A 12,754-nucleotide genomic window follows, 5' to 3' on the forward strand; every position below is an offset into this window, starting at 1 on the left:
AAGCCAACCCCTTTGAATGTAGACAAGATTTAGACTTTTAACACTAGGGGTTCTAGGCAGTATTAGTTACCTGAGCTTCAGGCTTGAATTAAACCACCCTTTGGCATCCCCAGGTATGAGATGCTGGGCCTTGACTCTCCATTGCCTTGCACCAGTTAAGCAGGGCTAGTTTAAGGCATAGGCATGGTAGGCAGTATCTAAGGCCACTGGAGTCATATGGTTACATCAGAATCTCAGTTTTGACTTTAAAGCTTCATAGCTTGCACAGAGCGTAACTGTGATATCTGACTGAATCTGCAGGCAGCCTGAAATGATAGTTCAGAGGTATGAGCTGCCCCATGCATTTCAATGAGGTGTTAACTCCCAGATCTACTGCTGTGGGGCTCCCTACCCAAACCATGCCAGGAGAGAACTCAGTTCATGGCCAGAATAGAAGAATGCAACAGGCCTGGCCCACCCGTTTAAACAAATACCTTCCAAAATACTGCAACAAGATGTGGAGTCTCTTGTTGCCACCTCTGCCTTGCCAGGGGATTAGAGGGGATCCCTGCTGCCACCTCTGCTATGCCTGAGGGGAAATCAGCCTGTGCTGTCACTTCTGGGCACAGAAAGGACCCCATGCTGTTGCCCTTGCCTCTTTGGAAGAGGAGGAGCACTCATTATTTTAGAATGCTTGGGGTTGGCAAAACTGAGCCTACTAAAGTGACTCAGCCCTGAAAAAGGATGGACCAATTCTAAGACTGGCTCTGTGCCCAGTAAGTTCCTGTTCTCTCTACCAGGCTGCCACCAAGAGTATTTGTAATGCACTTGGGGATTGATGACTTATTTAAGGTACTTTTCAAAAATATAGTTACTGTCCGATTTTCTGTTCTTGGGTCTAGTGAGAGGAAATTGATAATATTCATAAACATAGGACTCGTGCCTCATCTAAGACATGTGGGCTTGATCCTAAATTCATATACACAGGCTATCCTCAGAGATTGTCCTATCAAAATCAGTTTACTCTGCACAAAACACCAGCTCAGATACTGGTTTCCAAATACACCCAGTAACCTACAAGGCTAGTTCATCTTCAATAAGGACAGAGACTGCTGAGAAATGCTGCTGAGAGCAAGATAATATTTTTAATACGGAGAACTCTGGAATTTTTAAATACCTAGAAGCACTAACATTTTTAAAACTATAAGACGCTGCCAACTTTTGCAAATTGTTGCAGCCAGGATCCATTTTCCCAAATGGAGGTAAAAGGCTGATATTTTTCACATACAGTTAAGAGACTGACAATTTTCTCATTTGCTGATATGACAGAGGATTCCCCCCACCCCCAGGCAGAAATGACTGACAGTTACTAAATGTTGCCACAGAGGGAGATGAGAATTTCACAAAAAGAGGCATCACATTTTTACACATCCATGGCTAGAGGAAAGCAATAATTGTCCGAATACCCAGGCAATAATTCTGAAAAACAGCTGTCAATTTTGTTTCAGGGATCCACCACTGGCAAAATTGCCAAGCATGTCTTTCTGAACTGAACTGCCTGCTGGGGTTGGTTAAGATAAACTCTATCAGCACTGCCTGTCTGTTACGTTTTTCTGTGTAGGGAGACTCCTCAGCCAATCTTGTCTATGATAGGCATAGCTGACAATTTGGGGGCTAGATCTTCATCTGGTGCAAACTGACACAGCTTCATTGCAGTATACGCCAGGTGAGCATCTGGCCCTCTATTTTTAGCTCAGAAAGTAGCAACCAGCACCAAATGTTGATTTTTTTTTTTTTTAATTCCAAGGCACCCATCGTGGACAATGGAGTCCTAAGCAAATGCAGATGGCAATTTGGCCTTTCACTCTTGCTCAGTAAAAATTTGCTGGCTGTTACCAGTTTTACTGGGTCAATGAGCTGAGCATGGAGCTACAATGGGCTGCATTCTGTGGCAATAACTGGAAGGCAGGGGAAGGGGAAAACAGTTTTCCAAGTCACCCCTGTGCTCCATGTATTTTGGGGCAGCTAGAGATTCTGCTTGGCCAATGCTTAATTTGTGCCATGGCTTGCCAGGGCTGAGCCTTGGCACCTCTAGGCTTGGCGGTTCATAGCCCCAGCACCTCTGGGCTTGCCACATCAGTTATGAAAGTAAAAAAAATTGCTTGAGCCCTGGTACCTCTTTCATCACAAATTAAGCACTGTGCTTGGCCCCGGAGCAGTCTGAGGTTGCTCTAATTTACGCTTTGCTTCAAAGAAGCAGCCGAGAATAACCATAGTGCAATGAGCTTGTTCCCATCCAGTCTCCTAGACCACCCTTGATATGTCCCCTATACCAACATAGAGCCCTTCTGCCAGCTCTGTGCCAGTTAGGAAAGTGCCTGCCCAGGGGATATTCTCAGTATCCTGTTTCTCTCCCCTTTACGTTTCCAGAGAGCAGGGTAAAGTTGCACAATAGAGAATGAGACCCATGGAGCTGAGAGTCAGGAGAGCTGGGTGCTATTCTCATCTCTGCCACTAAACCCTGTGTGACTCTGGGTATGTCACTTAACTCTCCCTGCTCCAGTTTCACCATCTGCAAATGAGGATCATAATACTTGCCTATCTCCCAGGGGCGTTGTGAGAATTAACCCATTTATGTTTGTTAAGCACTTTGTTAAGCACTTTGTAAAGCACAGAAAATGCCAGGTAAGTGCACACTATGGCTATTTTTCCATGTTTCTCTTTTCTATGTTGGCTCCTTGCTCCCAAGCCACTGCCAGTTTACACCTCTCTCACCTTGTGCAAGATGGGATGTCTTTGGTTATTATGAGGAACCTCTTATTGCTACACAAATTGTACATGTTCAGTACACTTTGTCCACTATTTGGCTGGGGCTTGTAGCTGGTACAGATATTTCATTGGCTTGAGCAAATCTATAGTTTAAACCTCATTCCTGTTCTCCTCTCACTCTCCTAGGTGCTCCCTGTGCCTTCTCTCACTCTCTGTATCTCATGTTCTTCCAGTGGTGCTGTAACAATTTTTACTGGGGGTGTGGAAGGTGGGAACCATGTATTTGGGTTATTACTACTTCTAGCCAGGGGTGCAGTAGCACCCTCAGCACTCCTACTTCCAGCACCCATGTGTTCTTCCATGCTATTGCCTTTATATGTGCCAAGTACCCTCTTTCCAAATCCCTCTTTAAATCTCACCCCTTTTGAAAAGCCTTTCTGTATTGATCACAAGGCCAGTCGTTGTCCCCTTGTCATCTTGCTTCTCCGTGTCCTTTTATTTTTCCACTGAAGTCACAGGCAAAGCACTCATCGACTTCAATGGGTAGAGGATTAGACCCTTATATTTTATTAAGTTCAAGGATCATGGTTTGCATGTGGTTCTAAACAACCAGGCACGTGTACTGCTCTGCGTGCATTAGAACGGCAAGATTGCCCATTCCAGCAGTAAAACCTAGGGAGGAGGAGGAAGGGAGGAGGCATCAATGAAGAGGAAAAGCACATGAGAATCCCATAGCAGAACTTCTCCTTGATCCCTCCAATGGATTTGGGAGGGCTTCCCAGCTGAGGAATGAACCACAGGATCAACAAACTGGCAGATCCTGTCATTTGGCCAGGAAGCAGGAGCAATCCACATGGAGGTTCTGTGCTCTAGCATCCACCCCCTGAGACCATGGCCCAGTGGAGTTCCACTAGCAGGGATTTCTGTCTGCTGCTGCTCAGGGACCTTTCTTATTCAGGGCTCTCCAGCATGGAGAAGACTCTATGGAACAAGAAACACAGCCCCAGGGGCTGAAAGAGAGCTCATGTGTATCAGAGACAGTAGGATTTTTACCCAGTGCTGTGCCCAAGCTCTGAAAGTACCTTGCACACGGCAGCCTTGCCTCCCCATTTTCAAATGGTTTCAAATTCCACTGCTCTTGTGTGTGTTCAGACTTTTCATTTTAATAGAAAACTGACAAAGTAAACAGACGCCGCTGTCATATGGTGTTCCAGCCAGGAGCAATGCTCCAAGGAATAGGGCACACACATGCTATGCAGATATTTCCTTCCACTTGGAAGGATACATTGTATGGACTGTATATACACTTACATTTAAAGAAAGAAAAGGAGCTGATAAGAGATTCACACAGTTACTGTAATAGTGTGGACCAGTGGGAAGAGCACTGGACTGGGACTCAGGAAGCCAAATGGATGATATTCCTGGGTCTAACACTGACCAACTCCACCAGAGAGGTCCTCTGGGACCATCTGCCTGTCCCAAGTCAGGATAAAGGAGGAGGGTTGGGCGTGGGGCTAGCAACTCCACCTCGTAAAAAATCAACCTGCTACAGAAACGCCAACAATAGAGACAACAGAGACTTTTACCCTGGAAAAAGAACGGTCTTCAACTCAAAGATGCATGACGCTGGGTGGTAAAAGCCGTGAGGCACTGCGGTGGAACCCCCAAGGCAAGCGGAAAAGAGGCCGTCCAAGAAACACCTGGCAACGCGACCTTCAGGCTGATAGCAAAAAAATGGGCTATACCTGGAACCAGCTAGAGCGAATGGCCCAGGATAGAGGACTCTGGAGATCTGTGGTTGGCGGCCCATACCCCGATTGGGGTGACGGGCATGAGTGAGTAACACTGACCTATAATACAATATTGGGCAAGTCACTTCACCTCTGTGTGCCACTGTAAGCTCTTCAGGACAGGGACCATCCCTTATTATGGGTCTGTGCAGCACCTAGCACATTCTTCGCTGGGGCTTCTAGGCACCACTGTAATACAAATAATAATTTTTAACCGATAATGGCAGCTCAGGATGGTTTTTACATTGAAAACTATGCAAACTATGAATCTGTCCCTGCCCCAAAGGCTTCACAGTCTAATAAATAATATATTTTACTCCAGTCCTCCTAAAAAGCACTCTCATTGGGTTTTATTCACGCTGGTCAGCACATACACAACTAACCAGACCCTGTCTTCAGTACCATTTTTCTTTGCAAGTGAAAAATGCACCCTGCGTCACAGCAAATTATTTCCACTTGTCAAGACAAAGGTTAATTAAATCTCAGTGACTACATCTAAAATCTAGCTCTGTGTCTATCTAGGGGTTTATATGACATGTTGTACTGTGCTACCTAAGCCGAAATAGGGCTGCAATTCAAAAATGACAAAGGCCAGGAAATTCACAATTCAGGTAGCTGACATTCTGCCCTTCACTCCACCCCTACACTCCTGTAGGAGGAAGTAAAAGACACCCACACAATTTGTACAAGTGAGAGACAAGATTTATTCCAACACACCAAACAGGTTCTGCAGGATTGCAGTATTTAAATAGCTTTCCCCCTTCCCTGCCAAATGTTTTCTAGCTCTGGGTAAATTGCTACTTAGATATTTGTTTTTGCTGGAGGGGTACAGGACACAGAGGGGATTTAGATGCATCATGTGCATACATCTTTGTATATCTACCTCCAGAGAAATGTGTATTATGGGTGCACAGAGAACTTTACATATTTTCTGCAAAAGGTTTCTGCCTAGAATGTGAAATGAAGGGATAGGGACTGTCGGGCATAGCACTGTAAAGCTTTTTGCAGTGTAAAGTTTTAGAAATCAATAAGTGTGGTGTAAAGTAACTTGACTAAGAGCCCAAATTGGCTACAGTTGGAGTCAAGGACAAAATCCTCATTGAAGTCAACAGGAGCAGTAACCAGACTCTACAACTATGTACTTGTAATCACTGGTGATGCACAGATTGAGTGTGAATTTGCTTATTTATTTATTTATTTATTTATTTAAGAGAACTCAAGCCAATATGCGCAATGAGTATTAGAAACCGCTGTTTGGGGTGACTCATGAGATTGACATGTGGAGTTTTTCATTAATACTGGCTTGAATGCATGTCATGGAGGACTTCCCAAATTCACAGTCAGTTATTGCTTGTTACGGAGATTAAAAATCCTATAGCACTTTATTCCACTCTGAGGGACTGCTCCAAATCTCTGGGTGTGTGTGTGTGTGTGTGTGCGTGAGAGAGAGAGAGATCAGACAGCAAGTGTGAAAAATCGGGGGTGGGGGTGGGGAGTAACAGGAGTCTATATAAGAAAAAGACCCCAAAATCAGGACTGTCCCTATAAAATCAGGACATCTGGTCACTCTAGAGAGAGAGAGAGAGAGAGAGAGAGAAGGGAAAGGAAGGGGAAGAGAGAGAGATGGCTCCTAACTTTATAATGGGCCAAATAAAAACACTGGGGTATTTGGAATCCAGATTTTAAGTTTACAATGTGGGCCCATGTTTTGTATTTACAGGTGAACTGCAAAAGAAAAGAAATAGGCTAGTACTTTTTATAAAAACCTTCTGATAGACAAAAAAAGCTTAAGTGTTTTTAAAAAAATTTTTCTATTTGCTTTTTCACTTTAGAGACTTACCTCCAGTCTCGCAGGAAAGACTCTATGATGGGGTAGGCAACCTATGGCACGGGTGCTGAAGGTGGCACACGAGCTGATTTTCAGTGACACTCACACTGCCCGGGTCCTGGCCACGGGTCCAGTGGGCTCTGCATTTTAATTTAATTTTAAATGAAGCTTCTTAAACATTCTGAAACCTTATTTACTTTACATACAACAATAGTTTAGTTATATATTGTAGACTTATAGAAAGAGACCTTCTAAAACGTTAAAATGTATTATTGGCACACGAAACCTTCAATTAAAGTGAATAAATGAAGACTTGGGACACCACTTCTGAAAGGTTGCCGACCCCTGCTCTATGATGACTGGAGGTCTTCTGAAATGATTATGTTGACAGCCAAGAAAGTGAAAGTAAAGCACCTGAAAAGAGAAGAGATTTGTAATCACTGCTTAAAACTTGTTGATTTTTGTTTGATTAAGTTAGCACATATTTAACTTCACATTTTAATGGACCATTTGGAGAAAGGAAGTCTTTGTTAAAGAATCAATTCTGTCCTTTCAATTAAAATGTGAGCGCTAACAATATACATCCTCTGAGAACCTCAAGTCTCTGAACAAAAGCAGAATTGGCAGACCAAAGCTGGCATTCCTGAGCTTTCCAAGGTCAAAACTTAGCAGGAAAAAAGCGCATTTAAAAAAAACATTTAGGTCTTATTTATCCATCAAAAAGAAACAAAAAATGGCACCAGCCCATTAAAAAAAATCATTTGCAATTTCTAAAAAAATGTATATGTATTTTTCTATCAGCTATTTTTTTAACTTTGCCCACTAGATGGCTGTAATTGTAACTGTCATGTTTAATTTTTTTTTCCAGGTTCTTGTCTTTAAGATGTTGTAATCCTCATTTTGTTATTTTTTATTCTGTCCTCTCAACCTCTGGTATGTTATTTGAAGTGAGAGGTTGATGACTTTGCAATATTCTTGTGATGAATGCAACTGTAACACAGTAAAATGGTTTAATGTCCCACATTTGTATTGTGTTTGGGAAACAAAAACCTCTATTTACAAGCCTGTGATGGCAACTTATTTTTCTTTATTGTAAGAAATGGTTTTGATTTCTGACAGTAGCAAAAAATTATCAAAGACTAAATGATTCCTGGCCAAGGCTTTTCAGATGGTAAATCATTTCATGCATGTAGTTTGCAATAATTCTCAGCTATTGCAAACATTTTGCAAATCTTGTGGATGAAAGATCAGAAGATGGAACTAAGTATGAGGTTGGGTACGATGGCTACCTCAATCACTGACATTGCTGATGGATGAATGTGGATGTAGTGAGGAGGCGTGGCCTCCCTTAGAGAGTGACAAGGAGGGACCACAACACATTCTCTGGTGGGCCAGACCCAGGACTGGCGGTAGGGGTTTGAGCGCCCTAGGCGCACAGCAATTTCGCCGCCCCGTGCGCTGGTCCCGCGGCTCCGGTGGAGCTGCCGTAGTGGTGCCTGCGGAGGGTCCAGTGCTCCGCGGCTCCGGTGGAGCAGCCGCAGTCATGCCTGCGGGAGGTCCACCGGAGCCGTGTGAGGAGCTGACCGTCCACAGGCACGACTGCGGCAGCTCCACCGGAGCCACGGACCAGCGGACTCTCCGCAGGCACCACTGCGGCAGCTCCACTGGAGACGCCTGCCGCCCCCTCCGGCAAAACGGCACCCACCAATTATTCTGGCGCCCTAGGCGATTGCCTAGGCTGCCTAAATGGTAGCGCCAGCCCTGGCCAGACCAGAAGAGTCATGTCTGCCCCGCCTGAAATGGAAGGGTGGGACAGGAAGGGGAAGTACAAAAGGTGGGCCCTGCAGCTCAGTTGGGTGGGAGCTGCCATAGGAGACAGATGCGTCCCACCTGCTGCTGGAGCCTGCAGAGGAACTCCTGGGGTTGCCTCCTGAGGATTGGTCAGAACTCCCAGGACTGTTGGCTGACCAAGGCACTGAGGAGCTGCCAGGACTTCCCTGGGTGGATCTCCCCGGGCTGCTGGCCGAGTGAGACACTGCTGAGCTGTTGGGGCTGCTGCCTGCAGATTGGCCAGCAATCCCTGAGTCAATGGACACAGGTACACCTGAGGGGGAAAGTAGGAAGCAACCCATGGAAACCAGGCAACCATCTGATTGGGAAATGGCCAGATACAAGGTCAGTGTGCTGTGGGTGGATTACCTGCTGACCCAGTGGCAGGCGACTCTACCACTGGGATGTGGTGGAGTTGGGTAGGCCCATGTCCCCCCTTCACCCCCACCCTGGGGATGGCAGTACTCCCCCTTCTTAGGCCCGGAGACCTGTGCACCTCCGGCCCCTGTGCCTGAGCCCCTAGACTTTATTCGTGCGTTGCCCTGACTGGGCCTGAGGCTCATAGACTGCTTAGTCACGCTGCCCTGCTGGCAGGTCAGAGCCTACTAACTGTTGGCTGCTGTACTGTTCTGCCCAGCTGGAGAGCCAGAACACTAGTTGTAGCTAATTCCCCCCTTTGAGCTCGCCTTTGCAGGTGTGTGACAGTGAGAGAGGCCTGGCCTCCCCCAGAGACTGACAAGGAGGGATGGAACCCAGCCTACAATGGAAAAGAGCTAGGACTCAGTTGTAATTAATATAAATGCAATAATTTATTTATGCACCTGGACACAGATTTGACCCCACAGCTCTTTTTGATTCTCCAGCTCCCAAACTAACTACACACAATCTATGCCACTTGGTGTCATCAACACACAGGGTCTCTCTAAGGCCTACCACAGACTCAACAACGGTGAAATGAAATGACTGCACTGCAGGTGAGAAAACTACAAATCAAGGCAAGCTGGAAGTCCTCTTGTTAATTATTTTCATAACCAAATAGATGGTGACATTTTCAGGTAATGGACATGGAGTGGGGCCTACATGAAAAGAGAGAGATATTTCAGGGGATAGTGTTAGACAGACACATAAACTAGCATTCGGGACTACGAGAATCTCTAGTTGCCTATTACAATTATAGATATATGAAAAGGATTAAGAGATGAGACCTCCTCTTCTCATGTTGTTTTCCTGTTGCCATCTACCCTTTTTTAACATATAACCATTCTCATGCCTATTCTGGTGCTTTACCTTTTGGGTTTTATGAAGCAGCACTTCCCAATACAAACAAAGAAAAAGGAGCTGGCCTTGAGCAATGCTGCCAATCTCTGGTGAGTTTTCACATCTGGCTTTAGGCCCCGATTAAGCAAAGCACTTAAACACATGCTTAACTTTAAGTATATGCATTAAATCCCATTGGCTTCAATTACACTTAAGCATGAGATTAAGTGCTTTGCTGAATTGGGGCCCTAGATTAGTAACCAAACTGTTTATATTGGTATAAAGCAGTGGTGGGCAACCTGCAGCTTGCGGGCCGCACGCAGCCCATCAGGGTAATCCACTGGCGGTCTGTGAGACAGTTTGTTTACATTGACCGTCCACAGGCATGGCCTCCCGCAGCTCCCAGTGGCCACGGTTCGCCATTCCCGGCCAACGGGAGCTGCAGGAAGTGGTGGGCCACAGTGACGTGCTGGCTGCCGTTTCCTGCAGCTCCCATTGGCCAGGAACGGTGAACCACAGCCACTTAGGGTTGCGGGGGGCCGTGCCTGCAGATTGTAAATGTAAACAAAATGTCTTGTGGCCCGCCAATGGATTACCCTGATGGGCCGTATGCAGCCCGCAGGCTGCAGGTTGCCCACCACTGATATAAAGGCATTCACACCAGGGAGTTGTCCCACTTTAACAGTATTAAGTTTCTAAACCAAGATAGCTAAAGCAGTGTGTGCATAGACAAGTTCTTAGAGGGAAGAGTGCCACCTATTAACTAGTCATCAGGACTTTCTACGCCACCCTGGGGCAACCAACCAAATACTGACCACACCTGACTACCTAGCTTATGAGATCACAATTCAAGGTGTTTCCTTTAGCCTCCACCCATGACTCAGTTGTTTTGTTTTTGTGGGAGAGTGCATTCCTAGGTCTGAGTGTGCCCTTCATGGTGCGCATGCATCTTATCTGTCTAGGTATTTAAACAGCACTTGTCATGCTGATACATACGAACACCTTCCAAACTGACATAAAATCTAACATATAGTGTAATTAGCCCTCATATCCCTCTGGTTTCTTAGAAGAGGAGTTTCTCTACGTCAAGTGACTCTTCCATGTTATCTTGATTATTTATAAGTAATTCTTTTAATGTATAGAGACACATTTACACTTCAGCTGCTATGAAGAGGTTTGGCAGTCTTGTCTATTATCTAATATGATTCTTTCTCTTACCCTTCCCTTGAAAATATTTACTGTCATCACCTTTTTGGGCCAATAGGTATGTTTTGCCAGAACTCAGACACATACCTGCTGCTGGTCCTCTTTTGTGTGTCCATTTCTGCAGTACACCTTGTTGAACAGGTTTTATTAAAACAATCCCTATGCAACCATCATGCAAACAGAGCAGTTCTACCTTCTGCAGACAGGGACTGATGCCACTGAAGTCAATGGGAGCCTTTCCTATAATTCACTAACAGGAGTTTCAAATATTGTCACAGACTTAGGGTTCTGCAATTTTATTTTCACTATACCGTTTGAAGCAGCTTCAGTCATAATGCAAAAACCATTCTCTACAGGGGCTGCAGCCAATGGGCTTGGTCCATCTCATGACAAGTACAAAGCTATAGAGGCCAACATTTTCAAAAGTTGCCTCTGATTTTGAATGCCGAACTTGAGACAATTTGGGCCTAATTTTCAGAGATGCCAAGCACTTGTAGCTCTTATTAACTTCTGATGGAATTGTGGATGCTCATCACTCTTTGATAATCATCAAGGTGAATAATCAAGGTGTCTGAAGTTGAGTGCCCAAGAACTGAGGCACCCAAAATTACTAAATATTTTTGAATAATATGGACTTGGTTTGCACAGGAAACAGAACATTCTTGGGGCTGGTCCAAACTGTGAAACCACTTCTGCAGGAAGTAGAAACTTCCTGAAACCTCAGCACTATCCAGTCCAAATGCAAAAGACCCGTCCTCCACAAATAAAAATGCATACTGCACAGAACCAGGAGCGGCAAGTTTGTATAATTTTTAGTGGTGCCCAGAATGGGTGTGGGCTCTGGGACAGCGTCTGGGTGCTGGGTGCAGGCTCTGGGCTGGGGCAGGGGTTGGGGTGCAGGAGTGGGTGCAGGCTCTGGGAGGGAGTTTGAGTGCGGGAGGAGTGCAGGCTCTGGGAGGGAGTTTGGGTGTTGGGTGCAGGCTCTGGGCTGGGACAGGGGGTTGGGGTGCAGGAGGGGGCTTGGGGTGCTAGGTGCAGGAGGGGGGTTGGGTGCTTGGTGTGGGCTCTGGGCTGGGACAGAGGGTTGGGGTGCAGGAGGGCGTGCAGGGCATGGGGCTGGACTAGAGATAAGGAGTTTGGGGTGCAGCAGGCAGATTGCCTCAGGGCTGGGGGCCAGAGAGGACTCTCTCAGCCCTCTCCCCAGCAGCAGTGAGCTCGGTGGAAGAGGGGGCCCCTCCCCAGCTCCCCCAGCACAACCCTCACCCAAGCTCCCGCCAGGCTGCTGCTCAGGAGGTCCAGCCAGGTAAGCCCCTCCCCAACACTTCCGAGTCAACTCAGAGTTGCCTGCCGGGGATTGGCGGGGGGCTGCCATGCGCCTCCTCCTTTCTTCCCTCTGCAGGCACAGCAGCCGCCTCAGCCTGCCCCTGGCACTGCTCCCTTGTAACCGGCAGCGGCCGGAGAGGGAGCACAGCATGGAACTGCAGGGGGCAGCCGCCTGCTGCCTGGGAGAGGCGCGTGGGGCTGGGGATGCTCTGAGGGAGGCGTGTGGGGGTGGCAGGTGCAGCTGGGGAAGAGACCCAGCCCCCAACATAGGTGGAGCCGGGCCCTGAATTTGCAGGAGCCAAAGCACCACAGGCCCATATAACTCACCGCCCCTGCATAGAACACCACCTTTAACAAAAAGACACGCAAGCACTACATCATCCTGTGGAGAGGAATGGAGACAGAACTGTAAATGACCGATATTCCTCACATTGTATAACTCATCATGAGTGCTCAGATATTCCGGAGTCAGGCAAGTATAAGAATCTGAATAGAGATGTGTTTTACCGCATCTGATAGTTCTCTGAATTCTGATAAAGATATCCAGGTTTAAGCAAAAATGGCCTGAGGAAGTTAATAATGCTGAGGCCAAAGGATATTCACTCAGATGGCTGCTCTCTTTCTCAGACTGGGGATCAGGCATGTTATCTCCCAGGGCCTGAGCAAAAGTCTCCTGAAGCCCATGGAAAGACTCCCATTGACTTCAGTAAGCTTTAAATCAAGTCACTACTGCAGATACCAGGCCATATTTTCTGAGAACGTTATGTTTGTC

General features: G+C 46.4%; 1 long non-coding RNA gene across 2 annotated transcripts in view; it reads left to right on the forward strand.

Moving 5' to 3' along the window:
• Nucleotides 1–12,754, forward strand: part of LOC127032089 (uncharacterized) — a 58,441-nt gene that overhangs the window by 16,124 nt on the left and 29,563 nt on the right. The window lies entirely within an intron of this gene.

Source organism: Gopherus flavomarginatus, chromosome 12, assembly GCF_025201925.1.
Source record: "Gopherus flavomarginatus isolate rGopFla2 chromosome 12, rGopFla2.mat.asm, whole genome shotgun sequence".
Lineage (NCBI taxonomy): Eukaryota > Metazoa > Chordata > Testudines > Testudinidae > Gopherus > Gopherus flavomarginatus.